We start from the raw sequence: 24,700 nt of genomic DNA on the forward strand, positions 1-24,700 counted from the left end.
TCAACTTTTCTATAAATCTAGAACTATTCTAAAGTAAAGAGTTTATTAATTTTGAAAAACAGGGGTAGTCCTTAAAGACTACAATTAAGATATGTAGCTTATAATCATTCAGGTAAAGAGGGAAAGGGTAAATATTTGAGAATTTTAGTCCAAGAAAATGTTGGAAATAAGAATACCAATAGGGGGTACAGATGAGTAAGCATAGTACACAGCAAATACAAAAGTGGCAAAAATAAGGACTGAATGCGAAGAATGTGGTATCTCTTATTTCCCTGATTACTGGGCAGCTGCCCCCTGACTCCCTTCACACTCCTAACATTTTTCACTCCTATCCCAGGCAGCTTATTAGCAGTCTGTGATTAGGGCAACCAATTAAGAAATATTACCTGAGTCTCAGGTAAAAGATCCTTAGAAAATGCTATGGTACCACATTCCCCAAAAAAGCAAGGATCTTCCTCAACTGTGCCTCCACACACCTAGCACAGGACCTGCGGGCTGTAGGTGCTTCACATTTGGAGAGATTAGCCAGGCAATACTCTGTCTGGGCAATGAATTCACCTGGGCACTCTTAATGAAGACCAATGCCCAGAGACACATCAACAGATTCTAATTTAATTGGTCTTGGGTGGGGGCCAAAACATCAGTATTTTTTTAAAAAAGCTCCCCAAGGAGGTTCTAACATGCAGCGGGGTTGAGTGTATAGGGTAAGTCTCTTAAGATGAACTACAGCAGAGCTAGCCTGGGTATTAAGAAATCAGTTAACTTTTTATTACAACAGTACGGATATGGGGGTTTCAGATCATTACTCTTTCCTCTTCCTCCAGCAACTGAGAGGTCTGCTTGTAAGTGTTAAGGGTATAAGGAGGGGACACAGGTGTCACATAAACCCCAAGGTCTACTGGATGGGCCGATAAGAAATGCTCCCTATGAATTCAGATATTTTAAGTCCTCAAAGAGGAAGGATATATTCTGGGGGGAAAAAAACTTCTTTAAAAAGCAGTGACCCTCTCTCAACAACTGATAGAACAACTAGACAGAAAATCAGCAAGGATATAGAGGAATAGAAAAGAACAACATCGGGGCACCTGGGTGGCTCAGTGGGTTAAGTGTCTGCCTTCGGCTCAGGTCATGTCCCAGGGTCCTGGGATCAAGCCCCACGTCGGGCTCTCTGTTCCGCGGGAAGCCTGCTTCTCCCTCTCCCCCTCCCCCTGCTTGTGTTCCCTCTCTCACTGTGTCTCTCTCTGTCAAATAAATAAATAAATAAATAAAATCTTAAAAAAAAAAAGAAAAAAGAACAACATCAACCAATAGAATCTAACAGACATTTATAGAACACTCCATCCCAAAACAGAACACCCATTCTTTTCAAATGCTCATGAAGCACAAACAAAGAGAGACCACATCATGGACTATAAAACAAACCTTCTGCAAATTTATAAGACTTCCCGTCAGCCAGAGGGTATTCTCCAACCACAGCGAATCAAACTAGAAATCAGTAAGAGAAAGATAACAGGAAAATCTCCAAATACTTGGAAACAGAGTAATACACTTTTAAATAACCCACCGGTCAAAGACAAGGCTTCAAGAAAATTTTAAAATATATTTAACTGAAAGAAAATGAAAATACAGTATATCAAAATACACAGAACAGTTAAAGGAGTGCAGAGAGGACAATTCATAGCACTAAATACAACTATTAGAAAAGAAAGGTCTCAAAGTACTCCAACCTCCCATGTCAAGAATCTAGAAAAAGAGCAATATAAACCCAAAGCAAGCAGAAGGAAGGAAATAATAAGCTGAGAGCAGAAATCACTCAGAGACCCACGGGGGAACATAAAGTGACCACGAATTCAGGGATTGGAGCAATGCAGCCGCAAACCAAGGAACACCAATGATTGCCAGAAAACCAGCAGAAGCTAAGAACCAAGGAAAAACTCAGCACCCTCCCCTCCCCCACAGGCTTCAAAGGGAGTGCAGCTCTGCTGACACACTGATTTCAGACTTCTAGTCTCCAGAACTGCGAGAGAATGAATTTCTAGGGTCTTGAGCCACCCAGTTGGTGGCACTTTGCTATAGTAGCCTAGAAAACTAAATGAGCTTCTAATTAGGTGGGGGGGGGGAGGAAGAGAAAATCTGATTAATCCAACAAAAGGTAGGAACTATTTTTTTAAGTAGCAAAGGGGAAAAAAGGTTTTATATAACAAATACAAAACACAGAAAAATATTCAAATATATCAGTAATTCAAAAATTATAGACATATTAAATTCATTTGTGAGAACACAAAAAGCTGAATAACTTTACAAATCTGATTCATTTATGGTCTTCCAATGACATTTCTAGAATAACAGAACAAAATCATAGAAACTATATAAAAATGAAGAACATGAAAAAGATACACCAAAACCCCTGAAAAGAAAAAAGCTGGTGTAGCAATATTTTTTTTAACTATTTATTGAGAGAGAGTGCATGGGCACATGCACACGCATGGGTAGAGGGACAGAGAGAGCGAATCCCAAGCAGACGTGGAGTCCAAGCTGGGGCTCAGCCCCAGAACCCATGAAATCGTGACCTGAGCTGAAATCAGGGAGTCGGACGTTTAACTGACTGAGCCACCCAGGGGCCCCTAGTGTAGCACTCCTACATTCAAGAAACACCCTGCTAACACAATGTACTCACAGTAGTTGCTTCCTTAAGTACTAGGAGACAGGGAAGCCTTATTTTCACTAAAAGATCATATCTGCATTTTTACCATGTTCATATATTACTATTCAAATAGGCAGAAAGCTTTTAGTCCCATATTCATTTAAAATACACATCTAAGTAAAATGAAGTCTCTAGTGATACGCCTAATAAACTGCAGAAATTCCAGATTCCTTTGCACATTCCCTTCAAATTCTTTTTTTGATGAACTGTCAGGCTAACATGTCTGTGCAATTAAACCAGCGAACATGTTCAGCAAGGTTTCCAAGAGGTTCATTATCTGACTGGTATACATAAAGGTGCTCAGTCAAAAACTGCAAAGCTGAACCAGTACAAACAAATGCAAGACTGCTTCCTTTCATTGCAAACCAACTTGGCAAATCCTAGCTACCTCTCCGATCTCTCTCTCTCCCCCCACCCCCATTCCCAAAGGACACATCAAGTACCCTCTGGCCTGCCTCCGGACATTTGCATGTGCTATCCTGTTTCCTGGAATGATCCCATCCCCTCACACTCCCACCAGATAGTCACATGGCTTACTCCCTGGATTCACGGAGATCTCTGCTCCAATGTCACCAATTTGGAAAGGCCTCCCCTGACCAGCTGATCTAAAATAGTACTACCTTCCCAAACTCTCCCTATCTCTCTACCAGCTTTACTTCTTTTTTCCTCACTTATCACTACCTAACATGATTTCACTGCTTGCCTGTTTGCTTCCCACACTAGAAGATAAGCCCCAGGAAAGCAGGGTTGACTACTATCCAGCAATACCTTGCAGCACACAATAGGTACTAAATAAACATGACTTATATAAAATTTGCACATGCTAAGTCTATAGCACGGTTTTATGTTTTGGCCAAACCCTATCTCACATAAATTTATTTTTTTTCCAACTACAGCTTTTTCTCCTTTTACACCTAGCCAATGATCAAAAATAGGGTAAAGAGAAGACTTCTCTCCGGAGAAAGAACAGACTCAAAAACAGAGAAAGAATTTGTACCATGATGCTGGATTTTGTTGAAATCAGCATTTATTTTCTTGGACATCTAACCATAAAAGTTAGGGGAAACCTTTTCATACAGTATGAGGAATAAAAACCCAATGCTACAGAAGTACCCTAAAAGAAAGATTGACTTTAAAGAAGTTTGAATCTAAGCTTATGGGAGGGACCTTGGCCCTCATGGCCCGGCAGGTGAATCTGATCTAGCTAAGTTTCTGAGAGTCAAGGATTCAGCTGCCTGTCCCCTGGAGGGACACCACCATTCCCTATCAAATTCTGCTCTCTATTAGACTTCTCCCATTTACCTCCTCTGGGCTTCACTTATCAGAGAACCGGCACTAATCTATGTCAGAATCCTAGGGACAGAAAGAAGTCTCTCCACCCTGCTGCTTTGGGACAGATCTGCTTTAAGGCACCCCCCACTCCTGCTTTTTTTTTTTTAAGGGAGCCCCTTACCCTACCAAGCCTGAGTCACAAGCTCATCCAGCACTCTGGTTTCCGAGCTCTGACCTAATGAGAAGATGGTGGTAGCTCTATGGCACTGAGCCAGATGTCCACCGTCCCCAGCCCTTCCCCACCACACCCTTGTAACCCACTAAATAGAGAATCCCACCAAATCCCACTACACCCATGTGGTTCTCTGAGGGCAGGTTATATACTTTTATGGATTAGCACACAATCTGGTACCACCCTCCCAAAACAGCTTCTGGAACCCAATTCCAGCCAAGAAAGTAACTGCCTACTATTAAAAGACCAAAACAAGTAAGAACTAGGTGAGCCTGCACCACCACCACCCCACCACCTCCTGCCCACAGGCTTCTCTAGTCTCTAGTCAGCCAGTTCTCAGCCTAACCTAATTCCTCCTCGAATCAATATAAGACATATTTCTTCTCTTGTTTTCACTGGAAAAGGAAAGGAGTTCCTCATTATTGCCTATCTTATATATCTTCAAATACGTGAGGGCTCCTTTCTGCCTTCTCTTCTCTAGAATAAATGAGCTCTCTGCTGTAAGTCCATGGCAATCATCCAATTTCCTTCATTGTCCCCTTGATCTTGAAAAAGTACAAGTTTGAATCACAGATAAAAATAGTTATATCGCTGCAAGTTCTCCTCCTCTAATATTTAAATCTGCCCAATTATTATACTTTTTGGCCTGTTATACTTTAAACAGAGCAGAGAATGAGAAAACAACCACTTTTTCAAGCGTCCGCCGCCCCTGACCCTGGGTTAGCTGGGCAGTGTATGCTTACAGCACTTACCTAAGATTATAAAGTACTCCAGTGACATTATTACAAGAGAGGGCAGGAACAGTGTCAACCTAATGAGGCAGCAGATTGTATCTGATGGTCTCCATCTGAAAATCAGCACAGGCCAGGCTGTGTGCTAATCAACTCACCAACGGCCCTTCACTCTGGGACAACGGTAGCCTTTGTCTACACCTGAGAGGAAAATAAGCTGCCTTCCTTCTAGTGCTAATAAGTTTGTGGAGAGGGGTTATGTTCCATGGGAAAAGCTGCGCTCTCCCGGGCTAGGGCAAGAATCCAAAGCAAGGCCCAAGAAGGCAAGACATTCCTTCCCAATTTGGAACTCGAACCACTTTGCTGGAAGGCAGACACTGTGTCCTTGAGCGCAGAATCACCAGCACTTAGATAGGGCTTGACATGTAATAGGGGCTCCATGTCTATTTACTGAATAAAACGAATGAATGAGTGATTAAGATTTACAATTGGTGCTGAACTTCCTGGTAACCAAAGCAAAAAGGAATATACTGGTTCACACAGTTTTCGTGTGTGAATCAAAGAGAAGAAAACACTACTTCAGAAGATAAAGTACTGGTAACATTGTTTTGAAGAATGTTGAGCACAAGCTTCTGTGAGTTCTGTAAAAAGCCTCCTTTGAAAACCCATGAAAAAGGCCAACAAGAAGTCACTTCTATCTAGCAAATACTGTAAAGAGCACTATCTAGTGGTCACACATAGATTTTTCCCATCCACACTGCTTATGGGGCAAAGACCAAGGTCAGGCATCCTTAACAGCCAACAGGAACGCCTTATGGCATCTCACTCACTCACACTGGCTGGCTGGGCAGGGGACAAGAGAGCACAAGTTCCCAGGGGCAGATCATTCCCAGAGGGTTAAATTCAGTTTAGAAACGCATCCATGGTTTCTCAGAGAGCGGGCAGATTCCACTTGCTAATGATGTATAGTTAACTCTAGACCAATGACAAGAGACAGAGTCCATGTACTCAAACAGGGGGTGCAGAGAGTAACAAAGAACAGAAACTGGGCTTAAAAAAAATAATTTCATTGAATAATACTCTCCCACATCCACTCTCACCCCAGGAGGGAAAAAGCCACTCTCTATTGCCCTAGATCCTAAGCAGGATAAATAGAAACTTAGATGAAGCACTAAGCCTTCCAAATTCTGGAATTTAATGACACTGTAAAAGAACAAAAAGCGAATGAACTGAATGAAAACAGTCTTTCAGAACATCCATCCAAATGAGATCTATGCTAGATTTTCAAACATGAAAACTCTACGGTAAAAGTTATTTGAAACACGGGTTGCTGCCTTTGGAGTAAATGATCAGAGAGCCATTTCATGTAAGTTCAGGTGGGGAATTTTTGAAGTATGTCCACATTCAAGTGGAGATCAAAGAATCCCAACTAAAAGAATTGTGGACAATGACAACGGTGGTTTGAGGAGAAGTTCTTTTAAAAGGGCTACCTTGAAGATGAGGACTCAGACTTTGAAGGAACCAGGATGATTGGCAATGGAAGCAATCACATGTGAAATTCCTTAAATAAAAATTTATTAACTTAAAAAAATACATACATACATAAATAAGAACGAAAAGCCTGATAGCTCCTAATGTCAGCCAGGTTGAGGTGGAGCAGATCATCTTACACGCTGTTAAGAAAGAGGCAGTGTCACTGATATATTGTACCAAAACACACCCAAAAAGGTAGTATCAGGATCTAAAATATGTACTCCTTTGACCCAGCAATTCCACTCCTAGGAATCTATTATAATGAAAGGTATTTGTTTATAAAGCACAAAGATGTACAGATAAAGAACTCAATTGTAGCATATATCAGTATAGTTTATGGAAGAAAAAAATGGAAACAATCTAAAAGTCTATTAACACGAAGTTGACTAACTAAAGCCTGGCATAAAGAACTATAATGATTCTTTCACTCCTGCATGCACAAGCATTTATTGGGCAACTGTGATGCTGAGCTTGGCTGTGGGTACGTGAGTTACATTACACAAAGTCCAAAAAAAAAATCCCAGGTCTTGTTGAGTTTATGTTCTAGACATAATGCTTTCAAATAAACACTTTTAAGGGAAAACTCCCAAATGGCTACATATTTTTGAAATACATACATTCACGTATCTGTAAGACATGTATTTTTGTGTACAGAGAGTGTTAGATGTGCCCTTAAATGTAGCCCCCCTTGCAATAGCTCTGAAGCCCCCGTGGGTTCAGAACAAATGGGAAGCACGGGAGTACTTTTAAAATTAAAAAATAACACCAGCCTGAGTTTTGGAACACACTAAGTAGATTTGATACTGGCTTTGAGAAAGTAGACACTAACTGAATGATCTGAATAATTTACTTAGCCTCATTAATGCAGTTTCCCCTTCTTCGACTCACAGAATTATCATAAGAGTTCAGAGGAAAAGAAAAATGCCTCACACTCTTCACAGGATGCCTGGAAAATAGAAGATGCTCAATAAAGATCTTTCCCGCCCTTTCTCCTCAGAATGCCTTGGGATTCAGAACACTTCACCACTCAATGTCTTCTCTCCTAGGTGATGATCCAACTTATAAGAAAAAACATTTCAGTAAATATTGTTGCTGGATCAAAGAATTTTTTAAGTATCTCTCCTCTCTTTCCCACCCACACAAAAAGCAATCGATTTTCTTTCCCTTTGCAACTACCTCTTCATTCTTCTCAGCATAATTCTCTCTTCACAAAAGCGACTGGTTTAAAAAAGTTTTTTTTTTAATTGAGCAGCTATCCATTAGCTGATTCTCACCTGTATTCTGTTGTCCACGTTTGTCCGCATAAAACAGTCCTTTCCTCACAAAGCCCAAGAGGTCAGCAAGTGCTATTTGACGGAGGCAACTGGAAGAGTCCACCTGCCAGGGCAGGCTGCAAGTCCTAAATTGACTACAGTGACTTCACAACTTGCTTCTACCCGAGGTTTTCCCTTAGTTCGCACACTCAGCTTAGTGCCCCAGCTTGCAAGCCTAAAAAAAATCTTTTAGTAGAGTATCTATTAGATAGTTGCAATAGTAAAAATAAAATCCAGTGGCATAAAGGAAGCTCTCTTGTGGGCCCACTGCCACCTGGGAAATGGATATTCTAGCAGGGAATCTGCTAAGAAGCTAATCAAGACCTAGAGTCTGCAGGTGCCAGAGTTAGGCTCCAGCTGCAAGGCTCTACCAAAAGCCACATGAATTCTTTCATTAAGTCCAGGACCAGAGTAGCTTATGGAGTATTGAAAATAACATTTCTTTTAACTCGCTACCTTTATACCATGTTTCATCAGATAAGTACTTTCAGGAACTCAGCACCAAGACAAGAATTGTATCTTCTGAATACAATTCAGAATTACTTCAGAATTCTGAAGTAATGCTCGGTTTAATCTTCTAGGTCTATGAGAACTGTGTAATCCATTTATTTTTCTTTTTGCTTTGGTTACCAGGAAGTTCAGAACCAGATACAGATCTTAACTCATTCACTCATTCATCTATTCAATAAACATGTAGAGAACCCCATCACACATCAAGTATCACACAAAGTGCTGGCAATTCTGAGCTCAAGAACATAGTCCATTTTCCAGAAAGCCTCGGACAGATACTGAATTAACAAGTAGCCATAACTGTGACTGAGATACACAGAGTATAGTCAGAGCTCAGAGGAACCGCATGCCATGCCGCCTGTTGGCAGGAATAGGGGCGGGAGGTTGGAAGATGGCAAGGAAAAAGAAATCAAGAAAGGTACCCCTTAAAAATGACATGTTAGCTCTGCTCTTGGTAAATTAGCTCTCATTTGATTTCTGATGTTTCTGGATTCTTTTAAAAATGTTTTAAACTTTCATAGCAATAGATTGAAAAATACATATTCATTCATAAGCATGTTTAAATATACACACTGAACAATATCCTTTTAACCTAGAGGAACCCTCAATATTTACAAAATACAGCTTCTCGTGGGGTATTACAAGGGACCCTGGGAAAAATCAGATGTAACTAGGAGTAATCTGCTTTGAAGAGTTGATTCTTGAATATCCTCTGAATATTTTCCAGGATTCCAAAATAACTTTGGTTTAAAAATATGAAGGTATCTTATTAATTTATCATATTCCTAACTTTGTCTGCTTCACTATTGTTGACTCCAGTATGCCAACCTCAAAGATCTTGATTTGATAGCTCTGGGCCGGTTGACAGTGATTGACAACAAGGATTAACTATATGGTTTCTAGATGGACCCTGGCTTACTTCCAGATTTGGCTAATGTTAAGCCAACACATTCCTTTGCCTCCCCCAATAGCAACATATTCCTTTTCCGTAGCATACACTCTAAGAGAATGGGGTTGCTGGCGCGATTTCAAGTAATATCATTGATTCAAATCTATCCCCAAGCAAAGCTGCTTTTATTTCAGAGGAACACTCTCTAGTGATCTGAATTGCAGGGGCAGTAAAACAATTGTACATTTATGTAGCATTCCCAGCCCCAGAGGAATAGTTTTCTAGGCCTGCAAATACCTAAGAAGCAATAAAGAGTTTCGTGGGTTGGAGGAGTCTCCTTTTTGTCTATTTTTTTTAAATCAGAATTCCATGTAATAGAAAGATGATGAATTCGGTGCTTAACAACAACTGCTCTAATAAAGTATATTATATGCATAATTCTCACTTAAGAGTAACTACTGCATAAACCTACGGTAAAAGTGGTAATATTCAGCTTATCTATCAGAAGCAGCAAGAAAAATAAGTTGTGCCTTCAGGGAAGAGCTGCGGGGAGATGCCAACTGACTACTTCCTTGGGTTTCCTCTGCCCAGAACATTCTCCAGCTGGTATCCACAGGGTTTCCTCCCTCCCTTCCTTCAGCTCTCTGCTCAACTGTCCCCTTATCAGAAAGGTCTTTCTTGACCATATTTCTTTAAAAGCAATGCTTGCATTCCCCAGCCCCCTTCCCTACTTGCTTGTTGCTTTTCTTTTTTTTTTTTTTCTTCTTTTCCATGTATTTGTTTGTGCATAGCACTTACTACCACCACAAACAGGTTCATTTTCCCTCTTCCCTGAGTCTAACATATGCCCAGAGAGCAGAGGCTGGGTTTTGTTCGATACTGTATCTCCAGCACACCTGGCACCAAGTAGGCATTCGATAAATACTTGATGAATGAATGATTTTTTTTAACTCTTTCCACTCACTCATATTCCATCCAATCATCTCAATAGTGAAACCAAGGCACAAAGAAGGCAGAATTTTTCCCAATATCCTCTTCTCCCTTATTCTAGCAAAGAACAGTACTCTACGAAAAAGTCAAAGCTGATCCAAACAAATGGCCCAAGAATCTGTTAATCCTGCAGCAATACATCTAGAACTGTACCTTACAGAGCAACAATTGAATGTATTTTGATTTAGTAGCTCTGACACTCTTGAAAGGTGCCCACTTTGCGTGGTTCCCAAACATGTTCTCCAAAAGTTTCTCCAGAAGAGGAGAAATCACACACTCTATCAAGTTATCACCTTAAAATGAGACCAATGTAACTAACTATATTGACTCTCTGTCCAGCATCTAAATTAAAGGGGCGGGGAGAGGTACTAAGACCAGTGATTACCAAGGACACTGTGCATGCATGAACTTCATTAAATGGACCACACAGCTCCAGTTTACAAAGGCTACTTTGCACTTCAGAATCTCTCCAGCCAACAACATTACCTTCCTGAATACGAGTCTATAAGACCCTGTAAGTCTTAAGCGTAGCTAAGAGGAAGAAACCCAGATACGCCAAGAAATGAGAGGCTGTGAATCACTTAAATCACAGGAGATCTAGAACCTACTAAAAACAGAACCGTGAAATAGAACTAAATAAGCAATAAAGTGTCTGATCCATAATTGCTCTTGGTTCTGTTGCTACAAGGGCACATACCAGAGAAAAAATTTTAAGAATGAGTAAATAAGTAAAAGCTTCAGTCCACAGAAGCTAAGGGGCTCTGGGCAGACCATAATTCTAAGTCTCAGTATTCTGTCTTGACATTTGCTACCAAAGTGTTCTACTAAACTGCCTGCCAAGGAGCAATGAAGCAGAGCCCTAGTAATTCTTTCAGCAAGCTACTGAGATTGGAAGGCTAATTTAATGGGGCAGGGCCAAGTGCACTTAACAAACTGCACATCTGTAAGATGGAAATACGTTGTCCTCATCTTTAGCAGTAACTCTCCTCACTAAGTAGCTCTCAAGGAGTTTTGAAGCTTTTCTCCTTCTCGGTGTGTAGCTGCTGATGAGTGTACTTCCTTCTGCAGAAAAGAGGCTGCCAAAATGAGGGGCTGTACCCCAGACCCACTGGAGCTGCTGTGAATTGAAAATTTTGAGCTGCATCTGATCCCGTCCCTGAAGAACGCATGGAAATCTCGTTCTCCATGTTAGTAACCTATATACTTTTTCTAAGTCCCTTTCTCCTTGCCCAAACGGAAATCAAATCATGGAATCACATGGAAGGGGAGTGCATTTCCACGTCAAGCTTTTGGGTGTAAGCCAGGCCACCTGGGCGGCCCTGAGAAATCTGCTTCTATCTGCTGTGCACGCGGAGAGTCCAGCCCAACCCTGAAAAAGAGGAGTTTTCAAGACCTCAAAAAGATGAACTCCATTTTAAGCAGGGCTATTCTTTTTATGTAAGGAATCTGACTCTTGTCTGCCCAGCTTTATATGATTTCTATGCAACATGGCTCTGACTTGCCTAGGATTACTTTTCTAAAAAAGGCACCATGACACACGGCTGTATGGAAAGCACCCATGACACACGGCTTTGCTCAGCCACTCGCTGCAGCTCTGGGCACATCACTTCCTCTTTCTTGGTCTCCGTTTTCCCAGCTCTAAGGCAAAAAAAATAAGACCAAAATTATATCTGAGACTGCTGTCTACCTTCAGATCCTCTGGTTTTCTGGGATTTTCTGGGATGTCTCTCTCTTTGAAAGTAGTATTTTCATCATCCATTCTTTCTGGCCTTTCTGGCTAGCCCTTATTCATCCCCAGAGACTTTACTAGTCAGATGTCCTTTGCCTTATGCTGGAGAATATTCTGTGTGACTCTTCAAGTCACATAAGAGACTAAGACACACACATACTTTCTTTGGGGAGCCTGCAGATAGGCCCTTTCTAACCCTTGGCTCATAAACTCATATACAGAAGACTTGCAGCCTTTAAGTAATTAGTGACCTTCCCAGAATGCTTCTCTCTTCTCTCCCTTCTCATAAGTTTCCTTATATTTTCTCAATCTTTTTCTTTTTTTCCTCCTTTCTCATCTTTTCTCACTTGGTCCTGCCAGCACAACTAAAGGGGTTATTTAGTCCCACTGGTAACCCATAGGAAAATAAGAAATTGCTGCTTATCTTCAACGAACAGAACCATGAGATTAGGACTGAAAGCTATTTGAAGCACATTCATGTTGACAACATTAAGAAAGCTGTAACATAAAAGCATAGGAGATGAAATGAATTCAGGATTGCAAATGGAGATCAACAACTACCTTCATGTTGAAACATTCTAAGACACTGCCTTGTGTCAAAAGTTCTTTGATAAAAAGTCGATGCTTAGAGTAAGATATAGAAACCACAGTATTTAACCAATGTGCAAGCAGCATAATCCCAGAGATTAATAAAACTCCAGATCACAACTGTTTCATATATTTTTGCTAAGCAGGAGTGGCTTGTGTGGTGAGGATTTGTAGTTCAATCAAATTATCTTCTCTACATCCACTTGTGAACGTAATACTCACAACATCCATGTGATTAACCAAAGCAGCCTAGTCCAGGAGGGTTGCCAACGGCAGGCAGCAGCGTGGCATATCTAAACAAATGAACATGGAAAGGTATCATTATAACTGAAGTTGCAGACATTTTGGGATATAAGTTTTTTTTAAAGTAAGTAGGAAACTTTAGGCAGGGGAGGAGACTTAAGGAGGTCCTTAGGCTCAATAACCTTTCCTAGCCACACACCAGGTGCAAGAAGGACTCGGACTTCACACAACATCCTCTTGACCCCAGGTAGAAAGATCTGGTGGGATGCAGATGAAGTGAATGCAAATTTTAAGTAGTGGAAGGAATAGAGAGGAAGAACACAGTGCATGCTCCTCTCCCCAGTCATGGAGAATCGCTTCATCTGGACCTGCTATAACTCAGTGGGACCAGGCCCCCTTCCTCTTTCAGAGGCACAAACCTTTGGTTCCCCGGCAAGCACCCTGAACTGTGTCTCCAGGTGTAAAACAGAATTTGCCAAGTGCCTAAGATGGATAACTAATTCCTGTCCCTCCTTGATCAATCACTTAGACAACATCTGCCTAAATAAACTCCTATGGAATGACTATAGGACACAAGCCAAACCACTCTGATGTCCAAATTAAAATACCTGACTTTTCCCCCTTCCCCTCCCCTTCAAAAAGCATTTAACTTTTTTTTCCTAGAACAATGGGATCATAATACATCTGGAAACTTGCCATTTTGGCAGCAGGGGCTGGAGGACAGATCAACAGAGCAACACAAACTACATCCTGAGCAAGAGCCTAAGCTCCTGGCTGTGTCTGGGGTAAATCCAAAGCAGAGGAAGGCAAGGCTTAAGGTATGAAGGGAGAAGAGTTGCTGCTTGAAGTTCTGTTCCAACAGACCTCTCAAGGGCATCCAGGAAAGAAGAGTATGCATTTACTATATTTGAGCACAAAGCCAACACCACCCAGGCTCCTGGACCAAAGGTGAGGACCTGGGATGGAGCAGAAGTGTAAATCTGGGGGAGTAAGAAGAAACAAAAACAAAGAGCCACTTTTTTTTTTTTTCCACAAAAGGAAGAACAGTACCAAGAAGGACTGGGACCATGACAAAAGAAAGATGAGACAATGTTTCTGTTCAGCATGCTAGCCCTCCATGTCAGGTACCTGTCTCTATGCCTCCTTCTCCCTCCTTCCCTGCTGCCAAGTCCTGAGCTGACATCCACTCAAGAGTCAGTACACACAGAGCTCCTACTAGCACCAGGCATAGAGTTAGAAATGAAGGACACATGGAACCACATAAGACCCTGGATAGCCAACGCAATCCTGAAAAAGAAAAGCAGGGCTGGATTCATCACAATTCCAGACTTGAAGCTCTATTACATAGCTATAGTCATCAAGACAGTCCCCTGGCACAAAGTATGGTCCTGGCACAAAGACACACAGATCAATGGAACAGAATAGAAAACCCAGAAATAGACCCACAACTCTATGGTCAACTAATCTTCAACAAAGCAGGAAAGAGTATCCAATGGAAAAAAAAGACAGTCTCTTTAACAAATGGTGGTTGGGAAAATTGGACAGCAACATGCAAAAGAATGAAACTGGACCACTTTCTTACACCAAACACAAAAATAAACTCAAAACGGATGAAAGACCTAAATGTGGGACAGGAAACAATCAAAATCCTAGAGGAGAACATAGGCAGCAACGTCTTTGACCTCAGCCACAGCAACTTCTTACTAGACATGGTGCAGGAGGCAAGGGAAACAAAAGCAAACATGAACTACTGGGACTTCATCAAGATAAAAAGCTCCTGCACCACAAAGGAAACAACAAAACTAAAAAGCAGCCTACAGAATGTGCGAAGATATTTGCAAATGACATATCTGATAAAGAGTTAGTACCCAAAATCCATAAAGAACTTAGCAAACTCACCACCCAAAAAACAAATCCAGTCAAGAAATGGGCAGAAGACACAAAGAGACATTTCTCCAAAGAAGACATCCAGATGGCTAACAGGCACATGAAAAGAGGCTCAACATTACTCATCATCAGGGAAATACAAATCAAAACCATGATGAGATGCCACCTCACACCTGTCAGAATGGCTAAAATGAACAACACGGGAAACAACAGATGTTGGTGAGGATGTGGAGAAAGGGGAGCCCTCTTACACGGTTGGTGGGAACGCAAACTGGTGCAGCCACTCTGGAAAACAGTACAGAGCTTCCTCAAAAAGTTAAAAATGGAACTACACTATGACCCAGCAATTGCCTATTAGCTATTTGCCCAAGGGATACAAAAATACAGATTCAAAAGGGTACATGCACCCCAAGGTTTACAGCAGCATTATCAATAATAGTCACACTATGGAAAGAGCCCAAGTGTCCAGAGTGTCCATCAACTGATGAATACATAATGATACGGTATATACACACGGAGAAATATTACTCAGCCATCAAAAAGAATGAAATCTTGCCTTTTGCCACGACACGAATGGAGCTAGAGTATATTATGCTAAGGGAAATCAGTGAAAGAAAGACAAATACCCTATGATTTCACTCATGTGGAATTCAGGAAACAAAACAGATGAACATATAGGAAGGGAAGAAGGGGGGGAAGAGCAAGAGGGAAACAAACCATAAAAGAACCAACTGAGGGTTGCCGGAGCGGAGGTGGGTGGGCGATGGGCTAAATGGGTGATGGGTATTAAGGAGGGCCCTTGTGATGATGAGCTCTGGGTGTTAGATGTAAGTGATGAATCACTGAATTCTACTCCTGAAACCAGTATTACACGACATGTTAACTAACTAGAATTTAAATAAAAATTTAAAAGGAAAAAGAAAAAACAAAAACAATGAAGGACACAGAAGAATTCTATGGGTTCTCTGCTCTTAAGATACAAAGTCCAACAAAAAAGCTGGATAAAGCCCACTGGAGTCTCCTCTATTTCAACATGAGCACCACCAGCTGTGCATGCTGCCAACATCACAGGAAAGACCTGTGGCTCTGTCAAGCCCTCAGCATACCCCCTTCCTCCTTCCAAGGGTATCTTCCCCTCCCCAGTAGATATCCTCGCTATTACACAACTGGATTTGCTTTCCCTTGACTCAAAGATTATCTCCAGTTGAAAACCAGGAGGAAGACACTCATGAGACTTCTTAGTGATTTATACTTCTGTATGAAGGAGTTAATGGCACCCATACCAAAGGGAAGATTTTCAGATGGAGAATTTGAGGGTATGCAGAGAGCAGCCCAGGCCTGGCGCCAGTCCTAATTCCTTCAGGCCACGCTCTTAAGAACTATCCCACTTGCTATATTTTATATATTCTCAAGCTTGGGAAATCATTAATGCTCTAAGTAATTCCACCTGTAATAATTCTTATATTTGTTTCCTTATAAAGGTCTTAGAAGTCTAGAGGAGATGGCTATTTTAGAACCTTTCTAAACATTCTTGCCGTACACATCCCCAGTAGAGAGCCAGCAGAGGACCTCCTTGTGTTTGAAGAACAACCCCATATGCAGAGTTTTAGGAAGCATGCAATAAACCCCAAGACTGTTATTCACCCACTTAGCATGACATTTCAATCAATCAGGAATTATCATTTTTCATCAGAAAAGAGATGAGATCCCCCTGGTGAGTTCTCCCTTCCTCTCATTTGTTAGGTTAAGGTAGGTGGCCTATGTAATTCTCATCAGATTTTCTTCTGGAGTATAATCAAAAGGATCAGAACACTAGGCAAGATTAAAAATAGAGCCATCTCTCAAGAGAAAATAAAAGGCAGGTGTTATGTTCTTCCTTGGCATGTCCTTAAGCATCTGAGCAATGAACAGATTCATAACCTTTTATACCCCATCTTGTTGCTATTTTGTCAATACAAATGGCTCTGTAATTGCCTTGAGAAATTCTGACTTGTTCTGAAATGTTATTTTTAAAGAGAAAAAATTTAGGACATGTTTCACATTCAAAGACCCTATTACTACTGTTCACTGAGAACATGGAGTACCTTACACATTCCTTCAAAGGTCTCTATCCAGATGAGGCAAAACCTCTGAGTATTACCTTAACACCAAATAAAACACAGTTCTATCTCCACTTTCCATCCTTGTGAGACTCATGTAATCATAGCAGCTGCTCATCAATAATATGAAGGGAGATGATGCAGTACCCTTGATTAGAACCAGAACAAGGAATCAGTTTCCAGAAAATATCCCTAAAGTCTATGATTGGGATCTATAACTTAAACCAAACAACTTGCTCTATTTAGACTGGCCTCCCAGGAGATTTCAAATGCTATCTGAAATTATAATTTTTGTGTTTGCATTCAATAAAATCTTACAGGGGAGGAAAAAAAAAAAAACCCTACATGCCGTATCCAAATCTCTGAAGAGCCAGCTGGGAAAATGTAATTCAATTCCAGAAAAATTTATCAAATGGTAGGTATAGCCAGGTATAAAAAGAAAAATGAGACACAAACCTAATTTTCAAGAAGCAAATGATGCCAATACCATATCTAAGTGGAAAGAGCCACTTGGATAATGGGTTATGTTTTTTCTTCTAAATAAAGAAATCAGTTGCATGACTAAGTTAGTTGAAAATATATCTTTTAAAGAAATTAAATACCTAAATATGGGGTCCATTTTTTTTTCCTTAAAAGAAATAGTCACTGGCTTATACAGTACTATATTTTGAAGATACACCTCTGACCATTGACCTCAGGGTTATCGGCAAAGAAGACCATAAGGTAGTATGTAAAATGCTGAGTGATGAGAGCACCATTATACCCCATAAGCCAGAAGTAGTTCCAGGACTCAGCCTATGATCAGGCACAAGTTAGCTGTAACTGAGAGGAAACAAGGAAGTGGGGCATCCTCTAAAGAGATCAAATTTTCTGCTTCTAGCCCATACTCTAAGAGGCCCTTTTGCTACAAGATCCTGGGTAAGTAGAACAAACTTTATATTGCATTTCTGACCACCAAAAAAGTACAGAATATATTCCAAAGACACGTATGCACAAATAGAGAGTGAGAGAGAGAGAGAGGAAGGGAAGGAAGAAATGTAAGATAAATTCAAAAGCGTCAGTGGCAAGCATACACACAAGTCAGGGTTGCCCTGGGAGCAGATGCTCCAGCATCAGGGACTGAATGCTGCCGTCCCTGACAGGGTTGGGTAGATGAACCTGACACTCATAAAGTCAAGACCCTTGAAGGCGGCTAACATAGTCCTAGGTCAGTCTTGCCCCCAAGCTCCAGGACACAAGAAATGCAAATCCTCTTGGAGAAAAGCTCTCAATTTAAGTCCTTAATGTTGCTATAAATTAAATTGAATCAAATATAAGCTCTCAAAAAAAATTTCCTCAAAACACAAGAAAATAAAGCAACATAAATGAGAGTTGCCAGGAACAGAAGGACACCCACCCTTAGTTTCCAAATATTTAGCACTCTGAGAGAGTACTAAACAAAAATACTTAATGTAATAGAATATGGAATAGAAAATGAATGAGACTTTAAAAAATATTACCAAATGACCAGAAATATTCACAAATTAGCCCAAGAGAATTTTCAGAGACAACATAAAATCATTTAAATTAAAAACTCAACGGACAAGTTAAACCTCATATTTACCACAACTGAAGACAGAATCACTTGAACAGGTAAGAGTTCTAGAAAAAAGTGACCGGAATGCAATAAAAGGAGACAGAAAATATTAAAAGGATATTGAGAGGCATGGAGCATAGACTAAGAAAGTTGAAAATGGAAGTCCCAGGAGAGAATTGAGATTGGAGGACAGTTTTGAGACATAATGGCCAAGGTTGATGAAAGACACCAATACAAAGACACAGAAAACACTCTATATACCAAGCAGAATAAAAAGAATCCCACATCTAGGCACACTAAAGTGATACCGCAGAATACCAAAGACAATGACATTATAATATCATCCACAAAATAGATCAACAATTAGATTGACAGATTTCTCAACAGCAACAACTGAAGTCAGAAGACAGAAGTGTACCAATCTTCAAAGTGCTAGGAGAATAGAACTATTAACTGTATTAAAAAGAAGCCACAGTCCCAAAATGGCATCACTTAGGCCAAGTCACCAAACTGGGGCTTAACACCTAACCTAATTGCAGTTTCAGCCTTCTCCAGAAATGTTAAGTCTTAAAAGGTCGGTCAGGAATTTTCTGATAAGCACCAATGAGGTAATCTGTCACATGGGCCCAGAAGATGAGGTAAATTATCTAGTCAGACCCCTGAGTTCCCCTAAGGTACGGTGATCTCGCCTGGAACAATCCTGTCTTTTCTTTTGCTAATAACTTTCTTGCCCCATCCTCCTTCCTATAAAAACCTTCCATTTTGTACCACTCCTCAGGGTACCCCTCCACTTGCCAGAAGGGATGCTGCCTGAATCATGAATCCATTAATAAAACCAATTAGATCTTCAAATTTACTTGGTTGAATTTTTCTTAACAACTAGAACACCCAATGAAGCTTTTTTTTTTAAGGAGAATGGAATACATTCTTTTAAACAAAAACGGAAAGTTTACTACCAACAAATTTCCCTAAAGAAATGCCCTAAACATTGTACTTTAAAGATTCATTTATTTGAGAGAGAGAGAGAGAGAGAGAGAGCAAGAGCAAGCAAGCAAGCACGTACAAGGGGCAGGAAAGGACAGGGAGAGAGAATCTCCAGCAGATTCCCCGCTAAGTGAGGATCCCAATGCGGGGCCTGATCCCACAACCCTGAGATCATGACCTGAGCTAAAACCAAGAAAGAGTCAATGCTTAACCGACTGAGCCACCCGGACACGGGAAGGATGTACTTTAAGAAGCAAGAAAATGAACCCAGAGGAATATCTGATATGCAAGAAATGACAAGCAGAAAAGACGGTAAATGCATAGGTAATTTTATACAGGTATTTTTACCAGTCTCTGTAAAACAATGCTATAACTAAAGTGTATCTCACGGTGGTAAAAAGTCAGAACTAAAATATTAAACAATATAATTCATGAGAATGATTAAAGTACTCCCAGAGGCTGTGTTCCTTAGAAAGGGGTTATGATCCTAATGAACTGCATTCACAACAGGGGAAAATGGCACCAGGGCCCTAATTGGCCTGGACCATACCAGGACTCCCCACTTTCCTTCTCCCCTTAGACCTGCCCCACCCCCCAGTTTGTGGGGAAGAGTTGGGAGGTGGGGGAGAACCAGGAGATCTGACAGTGCTTCCTGAAAGAAGGGGATTCTGGATCGGTCCCTGAGAGAGGAGGAACAGCTCTGAGCCAAGAAAAGGCCTGGAGGCAGACAAAAGGCAGTGTTTTTGCAGCCAAACTTTCAGCTGTGTCTAGAAAGTAATCCACCTACTTCACTTTCAGACCAGACTAGGTGTGGCTTTGTTTGTGAAGGGCTTTGTTGGGGCCCTGCATTGTTTAACTTCGCAAACAGGCCTGGGGATTAGGGATTTTGTGAAGTCACTTCACTGCCTGGTAGGGGAGGATGTGTTTGAGCTCCTGGATCTCACCAATGGAGAGTTTTGGGGTGGCAGGGAAGAGATGACGTGAAAGGTCTATGTTTGACTGGGAAAGTCCAATTTCCTCCTGGAATTTTTCTGCTAGGTACAATCTGAACTCATCGACCCACATTAACTTCCTTCTTGAGAAAATAAAAATCACAACCAAAGCCTTCCATCTTCAAAGGCTTCCTTGTGACTTGGTTACCCAGTTTGGGTCTTGAGTGTTAGGGATGGCCTCCAGGAAAATTACCCAGAGAAGCTTCCTGCGGCCAGTTCATTACTTTTCATAATTTGGATGGTGGTGTTGGTAAGGGGAGAAGCCGGTGAGGAGCTGCACTACAATTGGAATCCTAATTTGTAGAATACAGGCTCCTTTTTACATAGCCCTAAAGCAAACAGCATAAGGTTAACTGGCAAGGGAGAAAGTGAGTAACATACTTCAATGCCAGTAACAAGTTACTGAAGACTTACCTGTTACTTAGGTTCTCTCTACCTCTGAAGCTCTCCATTAGAAGAATCAGTGAGCAGTGGAAACCGTGAATAACCACCCAGTTATTACAACTCCAGAAGCATTAGAAGTGATTCTAGGGGTGCCTGGGTGGCTCAGTTGTTGAGCGTCTGCCTTCGGCTCTGGTCATGGTCTCAGGGTCCTGGGATCGAAACCCGCATTGGGCTCCCTGCTCCGCGGGAAGCCTGCCTCTCCCTCTCCCACTCCCCCTGCTTGTGTTCCCTCTCTCGCTGTGTCTCTCTCTGTCAAATAAATAAAATCTTGAAAAGAAAAAGAAACGATTCTAGTCCTGAGAGCTGCTAAGGACAAAAGCTTGCCGGGTCAAGAATACCCAGCTATTCCAGCATGAATACCTGTTCATATTATCATATGATGCCTCAGTTACATAATGTGTCTTATAATCCCTGCCTAAAAAACAGACCGGTGGGGCGCCTGGGTGGCTCAGTCGTTAAGCGTCTGCTTTCGGCTCAGGTCATGATCTCAGGGTCCTGGGATCGAGTCCCACATCGGGCTCCTTGCTCCGCAGGAAGCCTGCTTCTCCCTCTCCCACTCCCCCTGCTTGTGTTCCTGCTCTCGCTGTCTCTCTCTCTGTCAAATAAATAAATAAAATCTTTAAAAAAAAAAAAAAAACAGACCGGTGTATTTAATACCAAACACCCGTTCCCTATTTTTCCCTTCATGCATGTAACTGCCTTGAGTGTTAATATAAATTTTCTGCCTATATGCACAAAGACAATGCCCAGTAGAAAAACTGTCACTGATAATTACAAGGCAGTTTTTCCCAGCCCCAAAGATGACTACATATTGATATCCCCCCAAGAAGTATTGCATTCAAAATCCATACAACACGGGGGTGGGGGGCAATGCAGTGAGAAATTAAGAGACATTCTTTATTTTTTTTTTTTTTTAAGATTAGAGAGAGAGAGAACTCAAGCACGAGCAGGGGGAGGGGCAGAGGGAGAGAAATCTCTAGCAGATTCCCTGCTGAGTGCAAAGGGGACATAGAGTTCAATCTCACAACCCTGAGATCATGACCTGAGCCAAAATCAAGAGCAGAATGCTTAACCGACTGAGCCACCCGGGTGCCCCTAGAGATATTCTTTGATATTTTCAAACAATGGAATTAATACTTCAGAAAATCAGTCCCTAAACATCTATGAGATTTCACTGTGCTACTTGGTTATGGCAGAAATAGGAAGAATCCGCCTCGGATTCCACAGGAAAGAGTCCCGAACAAGAAAATCATGGAGCAAATGAGCCACAGGGATCCTGTTGACTAACATCATATTTCTTAAATATGTGCTAAATCATCCAAAACCTCATGAATTCTTGATATGAAGATTCATAAAGTCTTTTTAGTGCTAAAAGAGAGGTTTAAAAAAAAAAAAGTCCTTCCTTCTTCCTTTAATCAATTCACAGAGGCAAAGGTTACCAGTCCACGGTTAACTCCACCGTAATTGTCCAACTTGAATTATATGCAGACTTTTTTTTGAAGAAAAATGTTTGGGGCACCTGCGTGGCTCAGTCAGTCTGACCCCTGGTTTTGGCTCAGGTCATGATCTGATGGGTCATGGGACTGAGCCCCACGTGGGGCTCCAAGCTCAGCAGGGAGTCTACTTGAAAATTCTATCCATCTGCCTGCTTCTCTCTCTCCATCTCCATCTCTCTCTCTCTCACTCACTCTCAAAATAAGTGAATAAATCTTAAAAAAAAAAGAAACAAAAAAGAAAAATGTCCCCTCAAATTCCCCCAATGTTAACTTTGTTGTTTTTAGTGTGTTCCTTAAAAAGCAACAATATAAAACCAGGTACAAAATCTTTAGATGTTATCACCCTTTGTCTACACAAACCAAAGCGCATGTATAAGCAGATACAATCCAAACTACCGAACAAACAGCATTCAAATTAACTGTAGTTTAACATGTTAGATCATGTTCTGCTGAAACCACACTGCTGCCCCAATGAGGATATATATGGTACTGGCCACTGACTGCCATGGCGTGGGTCCTTTTGAGCTCGGCAAGCATTTACTTCCGTTTCCTATGGGAAGACTGGATACTCCCACCACTTCCCCTTCTAGAAGTGCTGTGAAACCTTTCTTCATCAGCTTGCTCTGTGAGCATTTGGTCTTTAAATGCAAACAGTGCTTTGCTGTCAAGTTAGTTCTACCCTGGTTTTTCTTAGGAACGCTCCATTTTAAACAGGTTCTACTTGACACAATTTGAACAGAAACCTAAATGCACACTGGAAATCATGTCCCGGTGCTTAGTTATAAGACAGATACCCAATGATCCAGGATGGGCCTAGGTACAATTTTTATCACCATGAAAATGAAAGCAACATCTTAAAAACCTTACCTAAGACTCACAAACCCCCGAGGTTACCAAGGCTCAGAGGTCTTCAGCTCCCAGTGTGAGAAACTGCCCTGTGGAACGCTGTCTGTGACCAGGTTCCTACAGAGAATCTGACTTTACTGTGTCCTTGAAACTACAGACATACTTGGATCAAAGCTTCGAGGGCTGGGGGAAGGAGCTGGGGGAGAGCTGGAATAGCAGGTGTAAGGAATATCAGATCTGACAGAAGGTAACCACGAAGACTGCCAAAAAGCAAACCCAGCCTACAGACGTGGGACTCCTTCTCACCAGTGCTGAGTGCTCTTTCTGAGCCCCTGGCTCTCTGACCGTGACCTGGTTTTCATAATAAAGGAAATGCAATATTTAAGGCCTTTCTCAGAGATTATAGTCCAGAGAGATGTTAACTATCATCCCAACTTCCATCATCACCGTGCTAGTTTATTTTTGTCATTTGCGCCTCCACCAGCTTGAGATCCATTGTCTGCCCTGCTCTCACTGTCACCCAGGAGGGTGGCCCCTGCAGATCGTATCCCCCAGGTTCCTGGGCAACTGACTTGTGCTGGGTTTGGCTAATGGAGGAAGTGGCAGGAGACCAGAGCAAGGGAGGAAAGGGAGGTTGGGGGCAGGGGTCCTCCCAGCCCCACATGCTTCAAGCCCAGCATCACCCATAGAAGTAGTGTCCCTCTGCAGCCCCAGCGCCAGGCGGGACCGCACCGTCCACGGCTGCAGCTCTAAGTGTTCTTGAGACCCTGTTTCCTTCCCTTCTCTCTTCTGTCCAGAGCTGGCCATGAGCCCTTCTGGAACATGCCTTCTCTCTCTTGTCCCCTCAGCTCACGGCTCCCATGGTTTTCTACAGCTGGACTCCCCCATCTTATCACCCTGCACACACTTTGTGGGTAGAATCCACGGAATTCTCCTCATTTGAACCAATGGTGTGAATTCTGCGTCCTGCTGGGGCCATTTCGGACACAATCCTCAAATCTGGTCAGGCAGATCAGAACTATGCAAACCCCTAGGTACAGATTAGATGCCCAAAAAATAACAATATAAACAAAAAAAAAAAAATCACCATCTATCAGGGAAGCAAACCCATGAAGATAATCACATAAGCAAAAGTGGCCTTGACCCTCTAAGTCCGGTCCTGAAAAATTTAGCTAAAAGAATAATAATAAGAAGAAGAAGAAGAAGAAGAAGAAGAAGAATACCTTTTGGAAACAAAAAAGCTATCTTCATGGGAAAGTTGATTACATCATCACCTATGGCAGGGGAAACTTTGGAAACAACCTGAATGTCCTACAGTAAGAAAATAAATTATAACATTATCAACTTGAAGGACTAGTATGCTACTATGAAAGAGTATTAAGAATCTATAGCAACAGGGGCGCCTGGGTGGCTTAGTCGTTAAGCGTCTGCCTTCGGCTGGGGTCCTGGTCCCAGAGTCCTGGGAAGTTCTGCAGGAAGCCTGCTTCTCCCTCTCCCACTCCCCCTGCTTTTGTCCCGTCTCTCGCTGTGTCTCTCTCTGTCAAATAAATAAAATCTTTTTTAAAAAAATGGATATTTGAACAGACTTTGTACATACATTTGAACATCGATATTTAAATTGTATAAAAATAATATACATGCA

General features: G+C 41.6%; 1 protein-coding gene across 17 annotated transcripts in view; it reads right to left on the reverse strand.

Moving 5' to 3' along the window:
* Positions 1–24,700, reverse strand: part of LYPD6B (LY6/PLAUR domain containing 6B) — a 223,433-nt gene that overhangs the window by 112,594 nt on the left and 86,139 nt on the right. For 13 of the 17 annotated variants that reach the window (XM_073905198.1, XM_073905178.1, XM_073905120.1 and 10 more), the window contains one exon: positions 12,714–12,784. The exons of 3 other annotated variants lie outside the window; for them this stretch is intronic. The gene's annotated coding sequence lies outside the window, so the exon portion shown is untranslated. Of the gene's footprint in view, positions 1–7,746; positions 7,873–12,713; positions 12,785–24,700 lie in introns of those variants that run through there. One more of the 17 variants, XM_073905158.1, reaches the window with a different exon arrangement.

The sequence above is a fragment of the Callorhinus ursinus genome, unplaced genomic scaffold (assembly GCF_003265705.2).
Source record: "Callorhinus ursinus isolate GAN/ISIS: 27379988/994484 unplaced genomic scaffold, GSC_fseal_2.0 scaffold2, whole genome shotgun sequence".
Taxonomy (NCBI): domain Eukaryota; kingdom Metazoa; phylum Chordata; class Mammalia; order Carnivora; family Otariidae; genus Callorhinus; species Callorhinus ursinus.